Raw genomic sequence first — 27,719 nt, forward strand, 5'->3', positions numbered from 1 at the left:
CTTGATGGCCTTTTCTTCCCTAATTGCAATGGCTAAAACTTTCATTACAATGTTAAAGAGCAGTGGAGACAATGGGAAGTCTTGTCTGGTTCCTGATCTGAGTGGAAATGATTTCAATTTAACTCCATTCAATACGGTATTGGCTGTGGGTTTGCTGTAGATGGCCTCTATCAGTTTAAGAAATGTCCCTTCTATACCAATTTTCTTAAGTGTTCTGATCACGAAGGGATGCTGTATATTATCAAAAGCTTTTTCTGCATTGATTGAGAGAATAATAGGGTCTTTGTTTTTTAATTTGTTTATGTGCTGAATTATACTTATAGATTTATGTATATTGAACCAGCCTTGAGACCCTGGGATAAAACCAACTTGGTCATGATGCATAATTTGTTTGATGTGTTGCTGGATTCTGTTTGTTAGGATCTTGTTGAATATTTTTGCATCTATATTCATTAGTGATATTGGTCTATAATTTTCTTTTCTTATTGGGTCTTTTCCTGGTTTGGGGATCAGGGTGATGTTTGCTTCATAGAACGTGTTGGGTAATCTTCCTTCATTTTCTTTTTTTTTAACATTTATAATATATTTATTATAAGTAGTATAAAAAAGAGATTTATTGTAAGAAATTGGCTCGCACAATTTGGAGGCCAAAAAATCCCAGAATCTGCAGAGTGAAACAGCAAGCTGGAGACCCAGGAGAGCCAAAGGGCTGAATACCAAAAGAGCCAATGGTGTGATTCCCATTGAAAGACCTGCAGCTCAAGACCCAGAGAAAAGGTTGGTTCAGAGAAGACCTTCAGTGTTGCCCCAACGGAGTCGAGATAGGCCCCTCTAGTTGGAGATATGTGTAACACACAGACTTACTGTGACCTAGGAAAGGCTGCCAAGGATGTCTTCAAAATAAAGGATATGGGTTTGGCATGGTCAAAATCGATCTGAAAACTAAGTCTTGTAGTGGGGTGGAATTTTCTGCTTCTGGTCATGCTGATACAGGTCCCACTGATACAGGGAAAGTGTCAGGCAATCTAGAGACCAAATATAAGGTCTGTGACTATGGACTTACCTTCACCCCAAAACAGAACACAGACAATACTCTTGAGACAGAAATCTCTTTGGAGAATAAGTTGGCTGAAGGGTTGAAATTGACTCTTGATACCATATTTGTACCCATCACAGGAAAAAAGAGTGGGGAATTAAAGGCTTCTTATAAATGGGATTGTTTCAGTCTTGGCAGTAATGTCGATATAGATTTTTATGGACCAAGCCTCTATGGCTGGCTGGGCTGTGTTGGCCTTTGAAGGTTGGCTTGCTGGCTATCAGATGAGTTTTTTTTTTTTTTTTATTGTTGAATCATAGCTGTGTACAATAGTGCAATCAAGGGGTACATGTGCTGGTTTCATATACAATCTGAAATATTCTCATCAAACTGTTCAACGTAGCCTTCATGGCATTTTCTTAGTTATTGTATTGTAGACATTTGTATTCTGCCTTTAGTAAGTTTCGCCTGTACCCATTCTAAGATGCACCGTAGGTGTGGCCCCACCCATTACACTCCCTCCACCCTAACCTCCCCCCTCCCTTCCCCTTCCTTGGCCCTTTCCTTCATTCTCTATATCCTGGAACAGGTTGAGTAATATAGGTACTAGTTCCTCTTTAAAGGTTTGGTAGAATTCTGATGTGAAGCCATCTGGTCCTAGGCTTTTCTTTTTAGGGAGATTTCCTATGGTTGATGCTATTTCAGAACTTGATATTGGCCTGTTCAACATTTCCACTTGATTCTGGCTAAGTCTTGGACGGTGATGTGCTTCCAAGTATTGGTCAATTTCTTTCAGATTTTCATATTTCTGAGAATAAAGTTTCTTGTAATATTCATTAAGGATTTTTTGAATTTCTGAGGAGTCTGTTGTTATTTTGTCTTTATCGTTTCTGATTGATGAAATTAGAGATTTTACTCTTTTTTTCCTTGTTAGGTTAGCCAAAGGTTTATCTATTTTATTGACCTTTTCAAAAAACCAACTTTTTGATTTATTGATCTGTTGTATAATTCTTTTGTTTTCAATTTCATTTAATTCTGCTCTAATTTTGGTTATTTCTTTTCTTCTACTGGGTTTGGGGTTGGAATGTTCTTCCTTTTCCAGTTGCTTGAGATGTCCCATTAAGTTGTTAACTTCCTCTCTTTCCATTCTCTTGAGGAAGGCTTGCAGTGCTATAAATTTCCCTCTTAGGACTGCCTTTGAGGTGTCCCAGAGGTTCTGATAATTCGTGTCTTCATTGTCATTTTGTTCCAAAAATTTGGCAATTTCCTTCTTAATCTCATCTATGACCCAGCTATCCTTCAGCATAAGGTTATTTAACTTCCATGTTTTTGTATAAGTATGCAGATTCCTGTTGTTACTGAGTTCAACTTTTACCTGTTTCCCCGAAAATAAGACAGTGTCTTATTTTAAGGTGTGCTCCCAAAGATGCGCTAGGTCTTATTTTCAGGGGACGTCTTATCTTTCCTGTAAGTAGGTCTTATTTTTGGAGGATGTCTTATTTTGGGGGAAACAGGGTATTCCATGGTGGTCCGAGAAGATGCAAGGAATAATTTTATTCCTTTAAATTTACTGAGGTTATACTTGTGACCTAAGATGTGATTGATTTGGAGTAAGTTCCGTGGGCTGATGAGAAGTATGTGTTTTCAGTTTTGTTGGGATGAAATATTCCGTAGATGTCTGCTAAATCCAAATGTTGGATGGTTAGGTTTAAATCTAAAATTTCTTTGCTCAGCTTCTTATTGGAGGATCGATCCAACACTGCCAAAGGAGTGTTGAAATCTCCGACTATTATGGAGCTAGAGGAAATCAAGTTGCTCATGTCTGTTAGAGTTTCTCTTATAAATTGAGGCGCATATGGTTGGGTGCATGAATATTAATAATTGAAATCTCATCACATTGAGTATTACCCTTAACAAATATGAAGTGACCATTCTTATCCTTGCATTTTCTTCCCAGATATGTTCTGCGGTGGTTGCCACTTGAGAAGATGCCCGGCCTCTTCTGGTTGCCCAGAGAGACAGGGGGTGTAACTTCGGAATATCTGGGGGTGAGCCCTATTGTTGCCAAAAACGGCAGCTGCTCTGTGCCTTGGGGCACTGCCGCTTTGTCGTGGTTCCCTCTCAGCCGACCGTCCTCTCCTCACTCCCATGTTGCAGAATCAGCACTGACCAGCTGCAGTCCAGGCCCTGTCCACACCGTTCAAGAAATCACCCAAGAATCTGGACTCCTAGGGGACAGGCCTCCAGACCTCAGAGTGAGAGTGGAGGGGAGTGCTGGGAGCTCAAAGTTGCAGGTAGAGAATATATACAGTTTTATGCCTGGCAGGAGAGCACCATGGCACCCTAGTAGGGGAGGTAGGTCCAGTTTTTAGAGGGTCTCTCCCATGGAGTGTAGTGGGAGGACCTTTAAACTCTGCTTATTTGTTTGTGAGGCACTCCGAGCCGTTCTCATGGGGGAGGGGACTCCTGTCTGCTTGGTGATGGATTTTGTACCTTTTGTTTGTATCCTTGGGGTTGTAGCTCGCCTCAGTGGGGTTGATGTGCAATATTCAACCTTCTCTCTTGGTACAGCTCTAATCCACCAGCTTACTTGCTAAATTTCTATCCTTTAACTCTCCTGGACAGGAGCCTCTGTCTATATTTATGCATCTTTATATTTAAATTTTATCTTGTAAACCATGTATAGGTGGGTTCTGCCTTGTTATCCAGACTATTTTACATTGGCTCTAATTATTGGTTTTGGGTTTAAGTCTGTGCCCTGCTATTTGTCCCCTCTGGTCTTTCTTCTCCCAAGTTCTTATTTCCTGTCTTCTTTTGAGCGAATCGACTATTTTTAAATTGTTCACTTTATTTCCTTTGTGTTTTTTTTTTATTACCGTAAATCTCTTTGTGTTATTTTTTAGTGGTTGCTCTAGGATTTGGAATATACATCTTTAGGTTCTTATAGCTTACAATCAAATACTATGTTACTTCAACAATGCAAGGATCTTACAACAGCAACTTTCATTTATCACCTTCCCCACAAAGGGCACATCCCTGCCAGGCTGATAGTGGGTGTGTGTTTAGAGTGGAGAGGTTGAGTCAATCTTATGTGTAGTTGCCCAGGGTCTGGGATCACTTGTAACTTTAGTCAGACTTAGGTCAGCACTGGCTTCCAAGATCATTAAGACACGATGAGGACTTTCCTTTCAGCAAGTCTCTGAATCTAAACACCAATGAGACTCTATGGGTCCCTTTATGTTTTGTGGCCAAATAGTCAGCTATTCAAATTGCAGGTGTTTTTTTTCTGTTTTATAACCTGGCTGCAAGCTTGGGGGGCTACTGGAGATTTCTCTTTGCAGATAAGTCTCTTCTCACCTTTTATCTTATCCCAGCTCTCCAAGGGCTGCTATGCCACCATGGGAAAAGGACTAGAGTGTCTTGAAGAGATCTTTAGCTCTCCTGGTCTACCTCAGCCTGCTGCAGATGCTGCCTTGGATTTGGTGAAGGCTCTGGGTGCTTGGGAGAGGTTTATCACCATTTGCCTGTCCTGCTTTTCCATGGGAATAATCTCTGCCAGCTCCTCCACCTGTCCCCAGACTTCTGTGTGCTGCCCACATGCATCTAGTGGAGGAAGGCTATGGATGGAGGTGGCAGTTAGGCATAGATTTGCTCTTGTTGTACTCAAGCCACCTGAAAGAAAGACTCGAACCCCACTTCAGGTATAAATCAGATGGTGATTTATTACACCTGCACATGTGGGTTGCCACTCAAAGGGCCAACGGCCCTGAAGAGAAAAGCAGGCTGTCTTTTATACCTTTTTTTGTTGCTGTGTGGCAAGCAAGTGAACAAACACAGAAGCAGAATGTGGCTAGTTAGCTCAGGGACAGGGTTACAGAGTTGGCTCAGGGTGGCTACAGCATGGCAGTTGGCATGAGGGCAAGGTTACAGCGAGTCAGGGGGTTACATAATGGCAGCTGTCATGGGGACAAACTTGGCTAAGCTTTTCACCATTGTTTAGCCTTTGCTAGGGGGGTTGGGTAAGTTCAGGGGGGTTACAGAACCTGGGAAACTCTGCTGGAGTGAGTTTTTACTATTGTTTGGCAAGGGAGCCAGGGAACTCAGAGAGAATTTCCTTGTAACCTGTTCTCAGAATTAAACTAATAAGGGGGGTTTGAGACTGACGGGGTCTCAGGCTGAAACAGTTAGGGGCCTTTAGGGGTCTTCTTGCTGGGTTGGTTCTACACTCTGTGGCTGGGACCCTGGGATGCTGCTCTCTCCGCAGCCCCCATGCAACTGCTCCAGGTTTGTTAATAGTCCAGCTGAAGTCTTCTTAATCCTGTCTGTAGCCCCTTCCCACTGATCCTGTCTGCATGTTTGTGTCCCTCAAATTCATGTGTTGAAACCTTAACCCTAAAGGGATAAGAGTGAGAAGTGAGATTTAGGGGGGGGGATTAGGTAATAGGGTAGAGCCTGTGCCTGGGATAGTGTCCTTATGAAACAGGCCTAAGGGAGTTGGTTAGTCCCTTTTCACCCTTCCACCCTGTGAGGACACAGAGGTGCCATCTGCCAGGAGCAAACTCTCACCAGACAACAGATCTGCTGGTGCCCAGCCTCTAGAACTGTGACCAACACATTTCTGTCCACACATTATCCAGTCTAAGGAATGTTGTGAAAGTAACCCAACTGGACAAAGAAAGGTCCCAATCCCCAGGGGTGAAAGCAAACTAGGAAAGACTTAGAGCTTTTGAAAATTTAGTTCATTTAGATTTCTTTGCAATCTCAGCTCTAAGAGGAGGCTAACAAACTGTCACCTGGTAGCTTTCCTGTCTTTTTCTTAGGAGAAGAGCAACCATGCTTTGCTTTTCACTACATCATAACTGTTATAGACCTAAAACTCCTTCAAATAATTTTTTATTTTTTTGTATTTCACTAGTTTTTCTTTTATGATAGTTTCTAACATCTTTTCATTATCTCCAGAACTCTGAAATTTCCAAATCTTGATAGGGAGGGTTCTATTGTTATTTATTGTACTGGGTACTAGAGAACCCCTTTTATAAGTGCTATGAAATACTCTTGTATTATTGCCTTGATAATTTTCTCCCCTCCCTTTTTGCTATTCTTTTTTTGCAGAACAAATATTATTTGGATATTGGGCTTTCTTTCTTGATCCTCCAGGTCTCTCAGCTTTTCTCTCCTATGCTTATATCTTTTTATTTTTAGTCTACTTTATTGGAAGGCTTTTTCTTTTCAACTTTATCTTCCAAGTGTTTGGATTTAATTTTTTGCTTTAATATATATGCATATTAAAATACATATGTACGTATAATTTCCAAGTGCTCTTTTGGGAAGTTCTCCATTTCTCTTCCTTTATTTAAAAACACAATTTTTTTCTTGTTTAATGGATACAAATTCTCTTTGAGAATATGAATTAGAGTCATTTTCAAGTTTTCTTTTGCTTCTCGTACATACATTGTCTATTTCTTCTGAATTCCTTTTTGCAGTGTTTGGTTGTTGGTTTTGGGTCTCTATCTTTCATGTTAGCTCCCTCAAATGTCTGATGATCCTTGGTTGTGCATTTATAGTTAAAAGTGAGGCAATAAAAAGCTGAACAAAACCCTGGGTGTCTTCACAGGCTTTGCTGATTTGTGGGCTACACTTAAAGGTGATTAGGTGGGACCCCAGTGCCAGCATTTCTATGTCTTTTTAATTGAAAGTTCTATTTCTCTGGAGGAGAATTCTCTGGGAGTCAAGTAGAAGGCAGTGTGGGTCTTCTTGTTCAGGATGCACTTGATAGCCTTCATTTCAACAGGGAACACCGTGCTTGACTTCTTTTGTCCTTCACAGAAACTTCTGCTTTGGTTTCTCTGGAGAATAGACCCAGTGGGAGAACTGCCTGGCTATTTAGGGTAAAGGCAGGACTCTGAGCATCTAACTGCTCTTCCTGGAGGTTTTGAATCAGTCCTGATATACAGCCCAGTGCCTTACTGCTTGAGGGCCAACTGGGGCTTCTGGTTGCCAAGCCTTGTGTTTATTGGCTCCTTCCCCAGCCCCCAAGAGATTTAGGTTTCTACTTTCTTCATCCTTTCACTTTCTTCTCTTCTTCACTTTCACCTTCTTCATCATTTTTTATCAAATGCCTGCAAAAATAAATGTAGCAGTGGATGATAGAGGGAAGAAAGGGGGGCTTTGAAAGGTTTTACAAAGGAGTTGGGCTTTTGACTGGGTTTTGAAGAATCAGTTGGATTTTGACTCTTGGAAGATTAGCTGGAATATTAGAATATACCGAAGGAAATTCTAGGTCAAAGGGACCACATAAGAAAAGGGGAGTGCTGTAATTTAAGTCAGATGGTTTCTTCACTCCAAGTCAGTTACCAACTTTAACCAACTGCTTTCATAGGCAAAAATTTGGACATCTCTGGCCCACTGTTTCTATTCTCCTATACTTTGGTCTTTTTCCATTTTGATCTTTTCTAAGACCTTGATTGTCAGTTTAGTGGGGCTTAGTGGTGACGCAACAATAAATGCACTTGTTTAACTCAGGGTTCCTCAACCTTGACATGATTATGGGCTGATAGGTCTTTGTCAGGGGAAAGGAGCTGTCCTGTGTATTAAAAAGTGTTTAGCAGCTTTCAGGTCTCTACCACCTGGATGCCAGTACCTCCCATGTGCAGTGTAACACCAAAAATGTCTCTAAACATTGTGAAATGTCCTTTGAAGGCAGAAATCATTAGAACTTTAGAACCAGTGGTTTAATCTGTCATTTTTTTATTGAATGTCTAGAAAAATAGATTCATCAGTAAATGATGGGAAGAGAGGAGAAAAAGGGGCTTTGACAGGTTGGTAAAGTAATTGGTATTTTGACTTGGTCTTGAAGAATGAGTTTGGTTTTGACTGGTGGAAGATTGGCTAGAGGATTAGAATGTGGGTGCTATGGTTTGTTTGGCTTCAGCAGGTCTCATGTTGAAATTTAATCCCCAATATTGGGGATGAGGGCTGCCTAAGGGGAGGTGTTGGAGTTATGGGGCACATCCCTCAGGGGTGGCTTGGTGCCATACTCTCAGGTTGAGTGAGTTCTTCTCATTCTTAGTTCCCACAAGAACTTGTTAAAAAGAGCCTCGTACCTTCTCCTCTTCTCTTATTTGTGGTCTTGCTGTGTGGTCTCTGCATGTGTCAGCTTTCCTTCCTCTTCCACCATGAAGGGAAGCAGCCTGCAGAACTGCAGGTGAAATAAATCTCTTTTCTCAGTAACTTACCCAGCCTCTGGTATTCCTTTATAGGACACAAACAGACAAAGATAGTAGGGAAGAAGATTGGGGTCAAAGAAACCACATTAGCAAATGGCAGTGAAAGGGTTTAGATTAAATGGTTTTCTATAATGTCAGTGGAGAGTGCTTGGCATGGGGACAAGGCTGCATAGGTAGGAGGCAGATAAGGGAGGCTTCGAGTGCAAAGATATGGAACCTAGGTGTTATCCAGCAGGGACATGATCACGTCTTTTGTTTTGAGTGACAACTCTTAACTTTAGAAAGTGGGACCTGGCTGCTGGGATACCAGTCAGGTGTCTATGGCAATAGTCAGGGATAACGAGGCCTGACTGGAGCCATGGGAGCATCTTTATTGCTGCCATCCTTAGCTAAGGGACTGAAGAAGAGCCATCAGATGAACAGTAGTTCATGAGGCTTTCTGACATGTATGTTTGCATATATGTCTCAATGCAAGGAAAGTACCTCACCGATGGGAATTTCAGGGGGTGGATACCCTTACAACCACACCCATGAAACAACAGCCTGCTTTACTGGTGTATTCTCAGCCCAGGGTCCAATTATAGCAATTGCCCATAACAAATGGCATTGATGCTTGAGGTTAAAAAGGGAACTAATACTTCCTAATGAGGACCGTTTGAATTTGCATTTGAAGGTGAGGTGGTCTGCAGAGAAGCTGAAATGCTCTCAGAGAGAACATCACTGCTGCTACATCTGACCCCTCAGTTCCTAATCTTAGTAAGAGAAACAAAACTACCCAATTGGGCTTCCTGACAGCTACTGGTCTTTCTTTCAGAAAAAAAGTAATCGTAGAAACTTTCTTTCAATCATTTTGCTTTACAAGTATTGAATTCATTGAAAGCGAAGAAGGACCCGAAAGGGGGAGAGATAAAGGTAGAGGTTGCTTAGAGATCTTGGGATTTGGGGGATTAAAGAGAGAATATTTATAAATAGAGACTTCCTAGAAGTAAAAATCACAAATGAACAACTGAAACTGTGGTTGTCCACCCCAGAGGACAGGTGAGACGCCCCCACCACAGTGCTACAACTTTCCCCTCCCCACTTTCAATTTCATGCTACCCCATCCTCCTTATTAGTGAAATGATAGGGAAGTTTTGGTAGAACCTGAATACTTCCTGATTTGAGAAAAATAAGAAAAAAGTACAGAGAGGAGATATGGTTTTGAGAGCAAAGGGAAATTGACTAAATGTGAAATCTTTGCTGACTGTATTAACTTGGGAGTGTCCTTTATGAATCTCGTTGTGCTGAAAGTTCTTAGCGATACAAGGCACAGAGATTCTCACACCTGGCAATTCAATGAATCAGGCATAGTTTGTGTGTCTCCGTGGGACATCTTCATCTTGGATTTTATTTGGCTGGCTTCCCATGGGAAGGTGTGTGTTTCACAACAGACTGCTGCTGGGTTAGAAAGTTTGTTAATATAAAAAATATTGATAATGAAGTTTGAAGATTGTGGAGATACGGATAATGCTAGCAGTGACCTGCTGCTTGGAATGACACATTTTACCAGTTAGTAGATAATATGTCTTCATTTAGTTTCATATTATTTCCTATGAATTAAACAGGATAAGACCAGATATATTTAACAAATGATTCTCAATCCAAGCCTGTTCTCTTTCCATGTAAAATAACCAGTGCAAGGGCATGGTGGCTCCCGCCTGTAATCCTAGCACTCTGGGAGGCTGAGGCAGGTGGATTGCCTGAGCTCACATGTTCAAGACCAGTCTGAGCCAGAACGAGACCTCATCTCTAAAAATAATAGCTGGGCATTGTGGCGGGTGCCTGTAGTGCCAACTACTCAGGAGGCTGAGACAAGAGGATTGCTTGAGCCTAAGAGTTTGAGGTTGCTGCGAGCTATGACCCCACCTACTCTACTGAGGGTGACAAAGTGAGACTGTCTCTATATAAATAAATGAATAAATAAATAAATAAATAAAATATCCAGTACAAGCTGGAACATATTCTTTAAGCAAAGTATCTCAAGAATGGAAGAAAAAGTATCCAATGTACTCAGCCCTACTATGAAAGTAATTTATAGCTTTCATATGAAAGCTATAACCCAATTATAGCCTAAGAATATGGGGAAAGGGGAAAGGGAGGGTAATTGGTGGGATCACACCTATGGTGCATCTTACAAGGGTACATGTGAAACTTACTAAATGTAGAATATAAATGTCTTAACACAACAACTAAGAAAATGCCAGGAAGGCTATGTTAACCAGGTTGGTGAAAATATTTCAAATTGTATATAAAACCAGCGCATGATGTCCCATGATTGCATTAATGCACACAGCTATGATTTAATAAAAAAAAAATCCAGTGCAATTATAACAAAACAAGTAATCATATACTATTACAGTTTTTCACCCTAGTTTGCAAAGTTCATCTTTGCTTTCAACTTGCAAAAGGTGTTATTTTAGTGCACTATGCCATATTAATGGTACAGTGCTCAGCTGGTGGTAGTTGGGTGGAGGTGTTTGGTAGAGTATACCTGTAAATAGCCCAATGTGAATTTATTTTTGATATTATAGGGGATTATGCCTACTGACATGTCTGTTTGCATTAATATTTTGCCTAATGACAAGGATGCTTCTTTCTGAAAGCTATTAATAAAAAAGCAAATCTATGTGAATTAGACTTAGGAAGAATAAAACAAATTTTGGCAAACTTTGTCATGATCAAGAACTGCTATTTTAATGTTCTCTCAGTTCCCCAGAAAGAGGGCAGTCAGTGATTGAATAAATAAGATATAGGACAAAATTCCAAATATCTTCATGGTCTCAATCTATGATTTGCTAATCATTGCTAGACTTCAGCTGGGTCCAGGACAGTGACTTTGATTGATACATCCAGGGGGGTAATGTTGCCAGATGGCCAATTTCTTCTTTTGTTTTTTAAAATTCTCTAAATGTTAATCATTCACTAAAGTCAGTAAGCCTCTTGAACCATTTTCCTGTTCTTGTGATATAGTGAGATGCATGATGGGAACCAGATCTTAACCTCTTACAACCCAAAAAACTGCAGTGTGAAGGGTGGAAAGTACTTAATGCCAATTTGATGGAGCCTGTGATTTGCTTTCAGTCCAGATTGGTTGGGTAGGGGCTCCTTTGTGGAACTGTTTGGAAGTCCCGGGTACCAACAATAATGACAGTGAACATTCATGTAGTGCTCACCACGTGCCAGGCACTCTTCTGAGGCAAATGGCCCTGTGCCATGATGTCCCCATTTTATTATGAGAAGACTGAGGCTCAGGATTATTAAATACATTGACTGCCAACATATAGTAGAGCCAGATTTAAACCCAGGTTGTCTGATGCCAAAGTCCATGCTCCTAACTTTGTGATTACCTTTGAGATGATTTATTCAAAGGAAGAAAAGGATGTGGTCAACCAAAGGGACAAATATCAATTGGACTTGTAGAATATGGAATCCTAGGGATTCCCAGAAATAAGTGGGTGAAGGAGAGACAGTGGTGAGACACCTTGTTTCAGCAAGGTGGTGACTCAGACTATTTTGGGGTCATTAAATATTGGAGAGGTTGAGGATATCCCAGTTACATGTTTTTTTTAATCTAAAATCTGGATTTGAGCACTTATTTTTAAGCTGTGATTGTAGGGACTGATGGTGATCAACGTAGGGAAAGGATATGACTTATCGCTCAATTTATTCACTTATTCAATGAATATTTATGGACTGCCTACTATTCTATCTGCACCAGACAAATTTACAAAGCGGAGGACACTGCAACATTCCACCAAGGGGACAGGCTTCCCTGACCTTCAACTCTGGAAACTCCAGCTTCATGTTGCCTCTTGGTAAGTCCCAGTAACTCAGATATGGCCTGCCCATTCCTCGCCTCTATGTTGGGACTGGTGTTCCAGGGAGCACTGTCAGAAGTTCTAGGTTTGGCCACCAGCAGTGCAAGTGGTGGTCCCTGGCAGAGCCGAAGGCCTTCCTTCTCCCAGTATGCCCTGGTCTCATGTCCTGACCTACACCTCAGATGGGCTGTGGCTCATCTTTATTAGACAACAGTATCTGACCTGATAAAGAGTTGATTATCCCTTACTTACCCACATGGTATAAACCTTCATATGTCTGACCCCAGAAATATTAATCGGTTTGAGTATGTGACCCCCCTGGCATGGAAGCACATTTGCTGCGCCCACTGCATTACTGTGATGGCTGCTCCTAACGGGACTGTCCAGCTCCACTCTCCCTCCTTCACCTTGCTCTGTGCCCTGGGACGCAAGCTGTGAGCGCTCCTCTTGCCTTCCAGCTCTGGTTGGGATCAGAGGGCAGGTGGACAGGGGTGCATTTGTCCCCTCACCTGCCCTGCTGCTGGGTTGAGAGGTAGCAAGTCTCAGTGGCTCCAGGAATGATGGCTCTTCTCAGACAGCCTCTCCTGGAACGAGAGTGGCAGTCTTGTCTGGATGCCTGTAACCAGTCCCTCCCTCATCCCTTCAGGCTCGTGAGTTGTGCTGAAATATTTAAAATGTAAGATTACAATTATGGGGCATAATGTATCATTTCAGAACTACCTAGGTTGTTGCAAAAGGTGGAATAAGAGGAATTATGGCTTGAGATGTAGAGATGGTACTTCAGGTGCTTGGAAGAAAGGAAGGGAGAGCCAATTAAGTGCAAAGAAGGATCATTTATTGAACATCTATTATGAACCAAATCCATTTGCATATATCATCTTGTGTTATTCAACCAACAGTCTGTGAGATCTGTTATTCTTATAGAGATTACGGACATGACTGTGGTTATACAGCAAGTAAGCATGCTAGCTAAAAGGTAGAGACTGGAGGGGGCAAAAATTGGTGTTTCTGCCCCAGGTGCCTCCTAGGACCTCCCTGGAACTGTTGAAATAGGAGAAAAAGTTGTAGGAAAGGGGAAACTGGGATGTCACACATAATGGTGGACTCCAGATGTCAGGCCATTTCTATTTTGGCAGAAGGTGAGACAGTGAGAAGGGGCCAGGGTACCAGTATTAGGGGGGAGATCACCTTTAGAGGTCTGGGACAGTGCAAAAGTTGGAAAGTATGGAATGCTAATCTGAAACACATCTATGTAAAGTTTTTTCGAGGCTTGCTCTGCTTATGCTGAATTGTATTTAAAAAAAATAAGAGGCAAGGCTTTCTGATCCTTGTGTTTAATGGAAACCATGAATGTGACTAGCTCAAAGAGACCACCAGCCAGCCTTCTTGATGCCTGTGAATGCCGTGCACACTTGATTTTATGGTGGTGTCATACGAACAGGGTTCTTTAATTGGGACACCATCATCCTCTAGCTCCAGGGTTGAACAGTGGTCTCATGTTCTGAAGAAGGAGTTACAGGTAGTGCTTCCTCCCTTGCAGGTTCAGACTGTTCTGGTGATAGCCCCTGGCACTGTAACTACACAGTAGCTTGGTGTTGGAATCAGGCAGAACTGGGTTCAAATTCTAGCTCAGCTATGATCTAAGTTAGGGTACAGGTTGCCTGTATAAAAGAAACCTGAATAACAGAGGTTTGAACAACATAGAAGGCTATTTTTTTTCTTATGGAACAGTCTGAGATTGGTGCTCCAGGACGAGGGTAGCTGTTTTCCCCGGCGCAGCTGTCCAGGAGTCAGGATCCTCAATCTCAAGGTTGAACCATTCACAAGTTGATGCCTTCACATGTCAGGTCCAAGATGTCCCATTGCTTTCTCAACATTCCAAGAAGGAACGTGGTAGTGGTGGGGGAGCACTTCCCCCTGGTCTTAAAGGCAAGCCCAGGAAGTCCCCCATATGTGTCATTGCCCCTCATAGCCCCTTGGTCAGGTCTTAGTCTCCAGTTTGTAGCTGGCTGCAGGGAAAGCTGAGAAGTATAGTCTTTAACAGGCCATGTGCCCTGTCCGAAAGCAGAGGTTCTAGCACTCTGGGATAAGCTGTGTGACTTTGGGCTCGTTAATTAACTTCTGTGCTTCCATTTCTGCATTTGCAACATGGACGTCATGAAAGTCTACCTCACAGAGTTGGTGTGATGCACCAGCAGTGAGCATGCAGCAGAGACGGCTGAGATTACTACCCATTTATTGAAGCTGGGAGCAGCGAGGCACCGCTACCCAGCATCCGAGGACCTTGAACCTGCCACTCTCTTTCCATGCAGGCTCATGTTTGAATCCCATATAGGCCTTTCTGGCTAGGATTTAGTGACCCACATTTTACTGACCAATAACAAAAGCAAAAGGGGCATCCCACATTGTTCCTAGGAGAAAAGGAGTTGGCAGTGGCTCTGGTTTCTCTCCCTAGGCACCAGCTCCTGGAGGACAGAGGTGACCGATGAAGATGAGGAGGAGAGTTTGGCTCCATCCTGTGCTGCCCAGTCACGTCCAAGGCTCACCTTTCATCTCTAAATCCCCGCCCTCCAGTGTCAAGGTAGGGGGTGCCTCGTCTCCACTGGGCGCTCTTGCTTCCACTCCCCACAGCCTGGCCCCTCTAGAGTCCACCCTAGAGACCAGTGACAATTAGACTGAAGTTAGCAAAGGATAATTATTAAAAAATAATTTTTATAATTGCTCTGTTTGCCTCTTACTGGTTTTGTTTCCAGAGGTTGGGTAATAATGCAGGCGCTAAATCAGCTAAGAGGGAGAAGCTTCTTCCTTCCAGAAGCATAGCTCCCAACTGTCTTACAGAATGCATTTGCACTGTACTGTGGCTAATTCATTTTAAAAGATCCTATAAAATACATTACCTGAGACTCTGGGGGTGGGGGTGGTAATTTGTGCTGCGCCTTGTGATAAATATTGGCTCTTCCATAGCTGTGGCTGAAAGGCATTCATACCTTTGTTCAGAGAGCCACAGATTTGCTGAACCCCCTTGATTCCAGGTCAGCATTCATTTGTTGAAGGCCTACTGCATGCCAAGCACTTTTGTAGACCTTAGCTCTCCCACCCCCAAGGTGGCATTATCTGCCCGATTCCTAGATGTACAGTCTGAGACCCAGCATGGTCTAACCCTGGAGTTCCGTGGCGCTTCTCACTGCGCTGCCAGACACTGTTTCCTCACTCTGATTCCTCCTCATGGAAAGAATTATCTCCTTAACTTCATCACTACATCTGGCAGCAAAAGCAGAGAGAACCCGTGGCAGTTGGAAACATGCATATATTTTAAATCAACAGGGGTTCAATGTTCTTTTGGGCCATAAATCATCAAAGAATTCCTCAGCTGTAAGAGTTTCATTATTAACACAGAAAGATGCTAATAAAAGCTGTTATACAACAATTGCTTTTCTTTCTTCCTTTTAACCTTTCTATTTTGCCCCCTCTCTCCCTCCCTTCCTTCTTCTTCCTTCCCTCCCTTGCTCTTTCTTTGCCTTCCTTCTTTCTTGGGTCTCCGTAAATCACTGTGATTGCAGTAAACAGCCTAAACCAGGGGTCCTCAAACTGCGGCCCACGGGCCACATGAAGCGGTGTGAATTGTATTTGTTCCCGTTTTGTTTTTTACTTCAAAATAAGAGATGTGCAGTGTGCATAGGAATTTGTTCATCGTTTTTTTTTTTTTAAACTATAGTCCGGCCCTCCAGCGGTCTGAGGGACAGTGAATTGGTCCCCTGTTTAAAAAGTTTGAGGACGCCTGGCCTAAAGGTTTGGGGTTTTTAGTGAACTAAGATTTACAGATCCCAGCTAATCACTAGTTTATTGTCATCACAGTAAACTGACTTAGTACCCTCTGCACAGTAAAGGGGACCAAAATGAATTCAACTCCACACTCTGGTTATCCACAGTGCGGTCCTGTGCCTTGATATGCATCACTTTCAGTAAAAGCTTTGGTTTCTCAAATTGATTCAATAGCCCTCAATTCCATCTGGAGAAGAAAAGCTATAATGCAAAACAAAGGCATCTCTGGTTCTGCATAGAGCGGGCGCCATGTGGGGAATTGAAACCATTCCTTTTCAATGTCGCTTGTTTTCCAACATCAGCTTTGGGAATCTCTTTCTGTGATAGAAAGAAGAGCTAGGCCAAGGAAGCATCCCCCCTCCACCGCTACAAACCCTTTAATCTTTCTATGTTGAATCTTTGCCACTTAAACCTAAGGAAGTAACTCAGATTAAATATAATAGTTACGCATAACCATAGCCTGTTGCTAGGTGTGGTTTCAAAACAGTTTTTATTTCCAATAAATGCCCTTTGATAATGAAATAACATGACCCTTCCAGAAATTAGTAACGTTTCCAACAATTGCTCTCACAGAAGGAATTGGCATAACCCTGCACTGTGCTTGTGTTTCGTATTAACGTCAGTACATAGATACAGGGAAGATATCACAGACACGCAGAAATATTATACTTAATGACATAGAAACCAATAAAACTCCAATTGGAAAGCTTTGCATCATCTTGTTAGATTGAAAAAACAAAAGCCTAGAGAACTATGGCACTACGTATTTTAAATGGTTTGCCTCCTAAGGAAAAATGTCATATTTTTTCAAAGAAGAACAAAAACAGAACATAAAGATTCCAGTAATTTGAAAGAACTGCAAGTCTTATTTTCTAAACTCATGGAAGTTTGCTTTAATTATTTTCTTTTTTATTCTAGAAAAAAAAGGCCATTTTCAATGATGGAGTAAAATAGTTTACAAGACATTATTCAAGGAATGGGGAGAAACATTTCACGTTCGTTGATTTAAATATCAAAAAGTTTGCAGGAAATGTCCATCATTGAAATTTAAGTGAAAGAAAGCAAAATGTAAAATATTATGAGCTCGGTTTTATAGCATCTGAAATAAATACATATGAAAAAGAAGGAAAGGCTGTATACTAAAATGTGATCATTCGTTTTCTCTGGCTGTTGAGATTATTTATTGTGATGTTTACATTCTTTATCCATCTGAGCCACTTTCTATTTCTACAGTGATTAGGTTATGTTCTTTTAAATGAATGGTATCACTCTAAGGAAACACAAATTAGGTTCGCGCCTGCAATCCTACTATTCTGGGAGGCCTAGGCAGGTGGATCGCCTGAGCTCCGGAGTTCAAGACCAGCCTGAGCAAGATCTAGCTAGACCCTGTCTCAACTAAAAATAGAAAAATTATATGGGTGTTGTGGAAGGCACCTATAGTCCTTGCTACTCAGGAGGCTCAGGCAAGAAGATTACTCAAGCCCAAGAGTTTGAGGTTGCTGTGAGCTATGACACCAGCGAAATCTACCCAGGGTGACAGAGTGAGACTCTGTCTCACAAAAAACAAACAAACAAACAAACCCAAACACAAATTAAAATAATACATGTCCTTCTCTACCAACAGAAATAAAACAGAAAAATATTTTAAACGTCGTTTTGAGAAAATGTAACTTCGTTTTTTTTTCTTCTTTCTTTATTCTAGGGGATTAGCAAACTTTCTGTAAAGAGCCAGATAATAAAATATTTTGTGCTTTGTGAGCCATTCAATGTCTGTTGCAACAATTGTACTCCATCATTGTAATGCAAAAACAATTATAGATAATACATAAATAAATAGAAATAGCCATTTTAATAAAACTTTATTGACAGTGAAATGTAAATTCCATATAATTTTATATATTATAAAATGTTATTCTTCATTTGACTTTACCCCCTGCTATTTAAAACGTAAAAACTAAGGCCAGGTACGGTGGCTCATGCCTGTAATCCTAGCACTCTGGGAGGCCAAGGCAGGTAGATTGCCTGAGCTCACAGGTTTGAGACCAGCCTGAGCTAGAGCGAGACCTTGTCTCTAAAAAAATAGCCGGGCTTTGTGGCAGGCACCAGTAGTCCCAGCTACTTGGGAGACTGAGGCAAGAGAATCCCTTGAGCCCAGGAGTTTGAGGTTGCTCTGAGATAAGATGCCACGGTACTCTACCAAGGGTGACAAAGTGAGAATCTTGTCTCAAAAAACAAAGCAAAACAAAGCAAAAACCGTAAAAACTAGTCATAGCTTGTAGGATAATGTGCTCGTAAAAACACCTTGTATGCAGGTGTGGTGATGCAGGCCTGAAATTGCAGCTACTGCTTGGGAGGCTAAGGCAGAAAGATTGCTTGAGCCCAGGAGTTTGAGACTGCAGTGAGCTGTGATCAGTCTCCTGCACTCCAGCCTTGGTGACAGAGCAAGACTCTTTCTCTAGAAAAAAACCAAACCCAACAAAACAAATGAAAAACAACATTGCACGTTAGATTTGAACCCCAGGCCATGGTTTTCCAACCCCCACTCTATTATTCTGCATTTTCTGGAAAATTAAAAAAATAGAGATACATGGCTCTGCGCCCGTGGCTCAAGCGGCTAAGGCGCCAGCCACATACACCTAAGCTGGTGGGTTTGAATCCAGCCCAGGCCCGCCAAACAACAATGACAGCTGCAACCAAAAAATAGCCGGGCGTTGTGGCGGGCACCTGTAGTCCCAGCTACTTGAGAGGTGGAGGCAGAAGAATCGCTTGAGCCCAGGAGTTAGAGGTTGCTGTGAGCTGTGATGCCATGACACTCTACCCAGGGTGACAGCTTGAGGCTCTGTCTCAAAAAAAAAAAAAAAAAAAAATAGAGATACATGAACTGTTTTCCAGGTTTTTTAAAATTCAACTTTAATAATTGTAATAACATCAAGAAAACCCTCCTTTAAAATGAGTGCATATACTCGGGTCACTCAGATCACAAAAATTCATTCAATTCAGAGTAGAAACCAAGTTTGGTTCTGGTGCTCTGAAATTCCAGATCTGTGGGGTCAAGGTCTACCCTAGGTTAGGACTCCAGTCAAGCTGATGAAGGAAAAGGAGGCTTTCCAAGCAAACCCAGGGTGTCAGAGCCATCAGTAGCCACTTGTTCCTGGCATCTGGCAACTGTTTCAGTGACATTTTCTGAGGCTTCATCAAGACCTCAGTGTGGAGGAAGCAATGATTCTCCCCTGGTCACCACAAGGGCTGACCTGGAGGTTGTTGGCCCCTGGTATGACTCCAGAGTAACAACACACTTGAATCTCACTGGTTCAAAGAGGATGCTGTTCATAGCAGAATGGGGTGTAGGAAGCTAGAGCCCGTTGCGGTTGGATGTTAGTAATCTCGTGGTGCGTCTGAGGGACTGCTGTAAGCTGCAGAGATTCTGGGTGGGAGGGAGGAGAGTTAGACCCTGCTTGTTTTTTGTATGTATTAATAGACTGTTTTGTTGAAGTCTTGCTTTTTCCTGGAGTTCTTTGTTATTGTTGTTTTTGTTTTGTTTCTAAAGACTTCCTCCCCCACTGGTCTTTAACTGCTTCATTACCTAGCTCATTAGTAAACATGTTTGTTAAAAACCCATCTTGAGAATTTCACAGTGACTGCGGAGATTAGGCAGGGGGTTTCTGGGGAAGGGGCATGGTTGTAGAAGATATAAACCCCATCACTCCAGCACAGAGGATGGATTAAGGAAGCCAGAAGTGTACTTCACATAACCAACCAACAAATCAATAACAAGGCACTTATTAAATACCTATCACGTTCCGGATCTCCACAGCCCCTGTTCTATTTTGTTTCTATCTCTGCCTGTGATTAGACAGACACGGCATGCTTCCAGGGCCGAGGGGAAATCAGAATAGAGTACGGAAAACATTTTCTTTTAATGTTTTACAACTTAACGCAAACTCAAAATTTTGCTTATTAGAAAGGGACTTTATTCAGGTGACATTATATTACAATAGGACTCTATATTTGTGTAAGGAAAGGTTTCTTAATAGTCTATGTTTGAAGAAAAAAAAGCATGTCAACAGATTTGATATTTTATTTGGTAAAGTCCCACTGTACAGAGGAATAGCTTGAAAGGATCTGAATGTAAGGAGAAAAATCCGACTCCTTTGCTGTGGGTGGACTTCAGAGCCTAGGTCCTGTAGTGGTTTGTATTATGGCACCTCTGCAGGTGACCTCCGAACAGCCACTGGGACTGGATCTGTCTGCACATCCTAGAAGTTCATCAAGACATTACCCCAGCAAGACATTTGGATTGTAGTGCGACTCCAGTGCCCCAGAGAACCGGAAACGTCATGAGTGTCCTATTTGACAGATCTGCTGCTTTATTCCCTATTAAACCAGAAAGAGCTATAAGTAATTACTTTAGTTGAAGAAATGCATGTAGTCCCAAGGCCCCTCCAGGATATGGCTTTTGGGGAGTGTGAACTGTTGGTGGTGGGCATAGGTGATGCTAAGAATGCTTACACGGTTGTCCCCTTGCAGTCTGAGCACAGTCTCTTGATGGCTGACAGAGGGCAACCCTTCTCACTCCCTGTCAGAAATAAAGAACATTTTAATTTTAAACTGTGCAGTTTTTCTTGAGGTCAAACATTTTGTCAGCATATATTTCTGGAATCATAAATGGAAACATTTTACTTGTTTTGCAGAAATTGATTTTACAGTTTTTTCCAGGGACATTTGTTTTCCTTTTAAAGTAAGATACTTCTATTTTACTCTTCCACCTTTAATGAACCTCTTATTTTCTGGAATCTTTAACATTTAGCAAAACTTAGTCAAGAAGAAAAATAGGAGTGTGTGTGTGTTGGTGTGAATGAGCATTTCTGCTATATAACAAGTAAAATATAGGATTTGTAAATCAGAGAGGTACAGCTTAAGATCCGCACTAATTGTGGCATTTATTAAGTTATGTGACCTCAGATTTCTCACCTGTAAAATGGGTATGATTCAACTATTCATCATGTTATTTAGCGCTAACACATGAGGAGGTGCTCAATAAATGGCAGCATTCATTGTGATAATTATAACTACTATATTTTTTATCAGTAAGTTCAAAAAAAAACTTATGGATATCATGGCGCACTTCTAGAAGTTCTATAGCTTTCGATTACCTTACCTATTTGGCTGGTGAAACCTCATGCCTGTTAGTGTCAATTTCAGGACTCCTGACGTTGAAATGTGTACAGATTTCTTGCTATGGGGATTGAAACCTGGGAGCCCAGACCTATGCACCATGGACTTGAGGATTGGTCAATACCTTATATGTAAACGTACAATATAATACATCAGGCCCGAGTCTTAAATTGGTCATTCTCCATGTCTGATAATATTGTGGACCAAGTTAAGATGGATAAAACAATACTGATTGTTTTATTGATTTTTACACTTGAAATGAATGGTCTGACCATTCTTCTTGTTCTTCAGTTTATCTTTTTTGAAATGTAATCTTGTGTATTCAAGTTTAATTTCTGTTGATGCCCAGGGCTCTGGTTCCATCTGTATAATGTCCTTCTGAATGGAGATACCATCCGACGCAGCCGTTGTTCTGCTGATGAATTTTAGGTTGTTTCTTTCTTTCTTCTCCCTCCATCCCCCATGTCTTGCTGTGTTGCTTTGGCTGGTCTTGAGTTCTTGTTCTCAAGCAATCCTCCTGCCTGGGCCTCCCAAACTGCTGGGATTACAGGCGTGAGCCATCTCTGTGTTTAGTGAGTATGGAGAGGTCATATTCTGCTGTGGCTGAAGGCACAGATTTTGGATTCAAACTTTGTTTGGCATCCTAACTTTGCCACCTGTAAGCTGTGTGATCCGGGCAAAGTTTATAATCTTTTGAAACTTGAATTTCCTCATCTAGAAAATGGGAAAGACAATTTCTACTGCATATGGTTGCCACGAGGAGTAGAAAAGATAATGCATCTAAAGTACTTAGCAACATGTCTGCCACCTAGATAACGGGCTGGAAGAAGTTACAGAACAGGCTCGGTGCCCCTAGCACGGCGGTTACAGCAGCAGCCACATACACCGAGGCTGGTGGGTTCGAGCCCAGCCTGGGCCAGCTAAACAACAATGGCAACTGCAACAAAAAATAGCCGGGCATTGCGGTGGGTGCCTGTAGTCCCAGCTACTTGGGAGGCTGAGGCAAGAGAATCGCGTAAGCTCAGGAGTTTGAGGTTGCTGTGAGCTGTGATGCTACAGCACTCTACCGAGGCGACATAGTGAGACTCTGTTTAAAAAAAAAAAAAAAAGATTTAGAAGTTATAGAACATATAATAAGTGTGTGTGTGTGTGTGTGTGTGTGTGAGAGAGAGAGAGAGAGAGAGAACCCCAGAGCTCTGCCAGGATCACCAGACATAATCCCTGGGCTCCCCAAGGTATTTACAGTTTAACAAGATACCCAACACAGAGTTTATACTTAGTAAATATTTGCTAAAAAAAAAAGTAAGTTTGTAAATACAGTATCTAAGCGAGATGACTGGAAAAAACGTATTTACCAGTAGGATCAATGGGAGCTGTGAAATGGCCACAGAAGAGTTTTGCAGCAGTTTCTTTTAGTAAAGAGTGATTCGGGAAAGTTGAGAAAATTTCTTCCTGAACAGCAATATTCTGCTATACCAATTAGCCACTTCTTTTAATCTCCTCAAACAATCCTGCTGGAGTTTGAGGCAAATAATGGCCCGAGAAGCAGCCTACAGCTCAGGTACCACCTACACTTCCCTGTGCGTCACTGCTGCTCCTCCCCGTCCCAGCTGCGCAGCCTGGCCAAGCTGTGTGCCTCCTAGACAGCCCGGCTTCTTAAGGGAATGTCCACGTTTACACCAGAGCAGCGGGCACTTCCTGGCTGGCTCCTTCCACACAAGGAGCCTCTGTTCGCTTGGGATTTGGCGGGGGGTGGTTGGGAGGAGGAAACAGCCTCCGCCTGTCCCAGCTGGTGAGCACCAAGCCCCAGCTCTGGGACAGGATACTTTACAGTTATATTTTTGAGCAACGGGTGGGAAGCAAACCAATGGGTTGTGATGTTGCCTGCCTTTTAAAAAGCAGCACTCAGCAACGGTGCTTACACGTGGATGTTTAAGGCAGCAAATCATGTCTACCTAGCAGGAATTCCTTCAAAGAGATGAGGGCTTGCAAAGGTGTGTCCTTTCTAAATAAACTACTTCTTCAGTGGGAGCTCATGCTGGACGATGGTGAAGTATTGCTATGGTCCTGTTTTACTTTGGAGGTTATATTTTGGTCCTGCTTCGAGCCTTTAATAACACTGTATGTACATTTGAGATACTGGTTTGCTTAACTCCTATTTTTAAAAAAAGAAGGAGGAAAAGAAGAGTAATGTTTCTGCTTGCCTTAGAGGTTAGTAAACTGAGTGTGGCTGGCTTGTGGTCACCGGGTTGCTTAGCTTAAACGGATTCAAATCCCTGTCTTGGGGGTCAAATTGGGGCCTTTTGTTAGGGGTCATCTTGAGTGGCAGGAGGGCCAGGGAGATGGAGGAATGACAAGTCTCATAGGATCCTGGTTTGTTATTGTCTCACATTTCAGCTCTCAGAGATCAGCTATTTTCTTCTGTAAAGGGGAAAGCTGTTGAGAGAGAGGGAGGGAGGGAAGGAGAGAACTAGCTCCAAAGGTAGGATGGAGGGAAGGAGGCAGGGAGAAAAAGGAGTAAAAGGGAGAGAGGGGCAGCGCTGGCCTGTTTCCTGCTCCCTCCTCCCCCACCCCACGAACCCATCACCTTCTCACTGACCCAGAGACAGAATATAAATGAAACGCTTTGCCAGCGCAGGACACTAACTGGCAGTGGCCTGTGTGAACTGAGGCCATTTTATAAGCAACTCACTAATCAGAAGTGACTGAGGCTCTGAAGGGAATACAGTGTGGCCGGGTTCCGCCCTCCATGCTAATGAAGAAGGCAGTGAGGTGGAAAATTAAGGGCGGTGATGTGAATAATTCCAAACTGATAATTCAAAGGTAATGAATTGCGTTAGGAGATTGGGGGCAGCAGATTTCCCTTACCAGACAGGGCTGTTTTATGATCAAATGAGCCTGTCTTTGCTAAGCTCAGACCAGCTGACTCTGGGTGAAGCTGGCCTGGGATTAAGAATTTGTGCAGCCACCAAAGGCGACATTTGGGAAACTTGCGTAACCACAGAGGGAGACACTTGTGACATGATTTTTTTAAGTGAAAAAAAATAAAGAAAATATTCACTTTGCTAAGCAATGTATAAAACAAACAAAATTTATAACAATCCCAAATTTTACATATGTGGAAGAAAGACCAGAAGGAAACCTACTACAGGTTGAGTCCAAAATGCTGGGGACCGGAAATGTTTTGGATTTGGAATTTTTTAAAATTTTGAAATATTTGCGTTATTTTTACCAGTTGAGCATCCCAAATCCCAAACTCCAAAATATGAAATACTCCAAATGAGCCTGTCCTTTGAAAGTCACATCAGTGCTCTGAAAGTTTCAGATTTGGGATTTTGGAATTTAGGGGGCTCAACCTTCATTAAAAAGAAAAATAGTAGGGTGGCGCCTGTGGCTCAGTGTGTAGGGCGCTGGCCCCATATACCAAGGGTGGCGGGTTCAAACCCAGCCCTGGCCAAAAACTGCAAAAAAAAGATAAATAGTAGTTATAGTTATCCTCATAGTGGGACTGTAGGTGATTTTTAAAATTCTTCTCTGTACTATTATTTTCTAAATTTTCATATGTTAACATGAATGATTTTCATAATAGAAAACATGTAGTGTAATTGGTGTATTATAATTTTTCTCCAGAATAGACAGCAGAGGGCTGACAGAATGTTAACTCTTTGACTGATGGTGATGGGCATGAAATTTGGGTAGGTTATATTTACTGCAGAAGTTGTTAGCGGTCCTGGCAGCCCTCTTTAGGATGGAAATATTTCCTTTATGAAATTTAGAGCGTATGTGCATATGAATCTCCCTGGCTCTGCTTTTCTGAAAGTTCAAGAGATGTTTTCAGAGACAGCAGTTTTTTGGCTATAGTGTTGTCCTTTATAATATAATCAGTGTCTACCATACTCAGTCGTAGATTTATAGAACCTCTCCTAGCTATGTGTCTTTTCCAAGTCTCCTAGTTTTAGATTTAGCTGTGAACATAACACTATCAAAATGAAATGGACTCCTTATTTTACTAAATCCTGGCTGGCCCAGCTGTGGAGTTTAGGGTAGTTAGCTGGAGGTGGTGATGAATTATTCTTACTAATGAGACAAATGTAGGCGATTTGGTAGTGAAATCTTTATTTTGTAAAGATTTTTATTTAATGAAGGTGATCTATTACCTTAAAATAAAATCTATACTTCCCTCTATAAATTTTTGAATTTTTCAACATAAAATCTGCTATAGTCAGAGTGTTTGTGTGTCTGCCTCACCCCAAAATTCATACGTAGAAATCTGAACCCCAAGGGGATGGGCCTTTTGAATGTGACTCGGTCATGGCAGTGGGTCCTGTAAGAGGCTAAAGAGACCAGAGTTCTTCTCTTCTGCCATTTGAGGACTGTGAGAAAGTGCTGTCTCTGAGCCAGAAAATGGGTCCTCACCAAATACCAAATCTGCTGGCACCTTGATCTTGAACTTTCTAGTCTCCAGAACTGTAAGGAGTGAATTGTTGATAAACCACCCAGTTTATGGCATTTTGTTTTAGCAACCTAAACAGACAAACATAATATCCACAGGGACCTTTGAATATTTATGCTCATAATGTTGCTTTTGGTCCTGAATCTGCCCAATGTTTGTGCTGCTGTTGGTGGGGGCCACGTTCAGGGTCGGTTGGGGCTGTAGTTATTGTGCATTGCTAGACAGTTAAGGTATCTGTTTGTCTTACTGAGTTGAGTTGATAGCAGTACTTTTTGCCATCTTCTGATACTATCTACATTTTAAAATCGTGTCCTAATAGCCAATATATACTTTATTAATATTGGTCTCATGCATAATCATTTCATAGTTCCACATACTCTCACCTAAAAAATGGGGTCAATAAATAATGACTTCAAAAGTGATTCACAGAGTTAAGTGAAGCATGTGAAGTGACTAGCATGGTGTTTGGCAGGGAGCTAGCACTGGGTTGGATCTGTGAAGCCGGTTACAGCCCTCACTTAGCTGAAGCCAGGGGATACTTACAGACGCACGGCCCCTTCCCAGCACTTCCTGTGTGCAGGGTGCCAGGCCTATACCCCCAGGCCTGCCCCCTTAACTACTGAGAATTGGACCTGGGCAGGGCCCTGCACTGAGGATAGTCATTCTATAGGGTGAGCATAGGTATAAAGCTACACCTGTCTCGCTTACTCAGCCAGGAACTTATGATACACTTGGAGACCCTTCAACAAGAGCAGCAGAGACTGAGTCAGAGAGCAGCAGAGTCACGCATGGCTGTGGCTCTTGTCAGCCCGCCTCCTTTCCCTCTACCCACTTTCTTCTAGAAACAGACCCTAACCTTCTAGTAATAGCTACTGAAGCTGGGTCAAAGTCCTTTTCTCAGATTTTTCTGGTTGGATTCTTTTTCTTTTCTGGGCAGGAGGCTCCATGGAACTGGGTTCCACGGGCACATGCCTGCAGGGGTCAGGCAGGTAACTTCAGTGGCAAGTGGCCAGGTGCAAAAATCACAGGGCTGGGCAGGGTCTATGACCAAGGAGAAAGCATGTTGGCCAAAGGCAATCGAATTAATGGAGGACTTATACCTGTCTTGGCTAATAAAAGCAATGAGGTTTTAATGTAGACCTCACTGGGCACTGAGGGTTTACTGCTCCAGATAACATCAATTTAAATGCCTCAGCCTCATTCACTCACCCCCTAGGTGAACTTTCTCTGGGAAGAGAAACCGTGGCCACAGGCATAGAGGGTGACTTTATATTAGGTGACTGCCTAAATGATATTAATGATGGAAACCGTAAAGAAAAAGATGGGTATATTTGACTGAATGAAAGAAAGATAAAACTTCTATAACCTCAAAAATAATTATAAGGCTGGGCATGGTGGTTCACGCCTGTAATCCTAGCACTCTGGGAGGTCGAGGCAGGTGGATTGCCCTGAGCTCACAGGTTTGAGACCAGCCTGAGCTGGAGTGAGACTCTGTCTCTAAAAAAATATCCGGGCATTGTGGTGGTAGTCCCAGCTACTTGGGAGGCTGTGGCAAGAGAATCACTTCAGCCCAAGAGTTTGAGGTTGCTGTGAGTTACGACGCCATGGCACTCTACTTAGGGTGATAAAATGAGATTCTGTCTCAAAAAAAAAAAAGGAAAAAAATTGCAAACAAATATATGTACACATTAATGTAACATATAACAAAGAATGTGTGACATATGAATAGACATATATAAATAAATAATAAGTGTAAGGATAAATTTTAAAAAGTGCTTGCAATAGATAGTTTTGATATTTCTAGCTGTAGTGGAGCAGGGACACTACCATTTTTCCTTCCTTCTGTAGTGATTTATTCAGGTAGGTAGATGTAGACACCTTTTCCCATGAGGTGAAAAGTTAGCAATTAATCTGGATCTTATGTTCCATTTCATATGAGCAACCAAGTCCCCAAATCAATCTGAATTGGACTGCTGTGGGAAGTTAAGTATTTGATTTGTGAACTTTTAAATTGTTCTTTCTAGAATCTATTATCTCTAAATCGGACCCTCAGTTAATGTATATGGAGAAGAACTTTGAAGCATAAATATGTTTTTTGTTATTTGCCTTTCTGGAGGTACAAAAAAAATGCCCCTGCCCATTAGGGGATG

The 27,719-nt window shown here is 42.0% G+C and overlaps 2 long non-coding RNA genes and 1 pseudogene across 2 annotated transcripts; 2 read left to right on the forward strand and 1 right to left on the reverse strand.

The window, feature by feature from the left end:
- The first annotated feature begins 843 nt into the window (after positions 1-843).
- Positions 844-8,602, forward strand: LOC128575876 (voltage-dependent anion-selective channel protein 3-like; annotated as a pseudogene).
- Positions 8,603-12,019: 3,417 nt separating this feature from the next.
- On the forward strand, positions 12,020-14,701 carry LOC128575846 (uncharacterized). Its single transcript, XR_008377184.1, has 2 exons — positions 12,020-12,116; positions 14,575-14,701. It is a non-coding gene; the product is annotated as an uncharacterized LOC128575846 (long non-coding RNA).
- A 5,415-nt stretch (positions 14,702-20,116) lies between these two features.
- Positions 20,117-22,494, reverse strand: LOC128575828 (uncharacterized). The gene is made up of 3 exons (XR_008377178.1): positions 22,472-22,494; positions 20,451-20,517; positions 20,117-20,315 (listed from the first exon to the last, which is right to left on the reverse strand). It is a non-coding gene; the product is annotated as an uncharacterized LOC128575828 (long non-coding RNA).
- Positions 22,495-27,719: the final 5,225 nt, after the last annotated feature.

The sequence above is a fragment of the Nycticebus coucang genome, chromosome 23, assembly GCF_027406575.1.
Source record: "Nycticebus coucang isolate mNycCou1 chromosome 23, mNycCou1.pri, whole genome shotgun sequence".
Taxonomy (NCBI): Eukaryota; Metazoa; Chordata; class Mammalia; order Primates; family Lorisidae; genus Nycticebus; species Nycticebus coucang.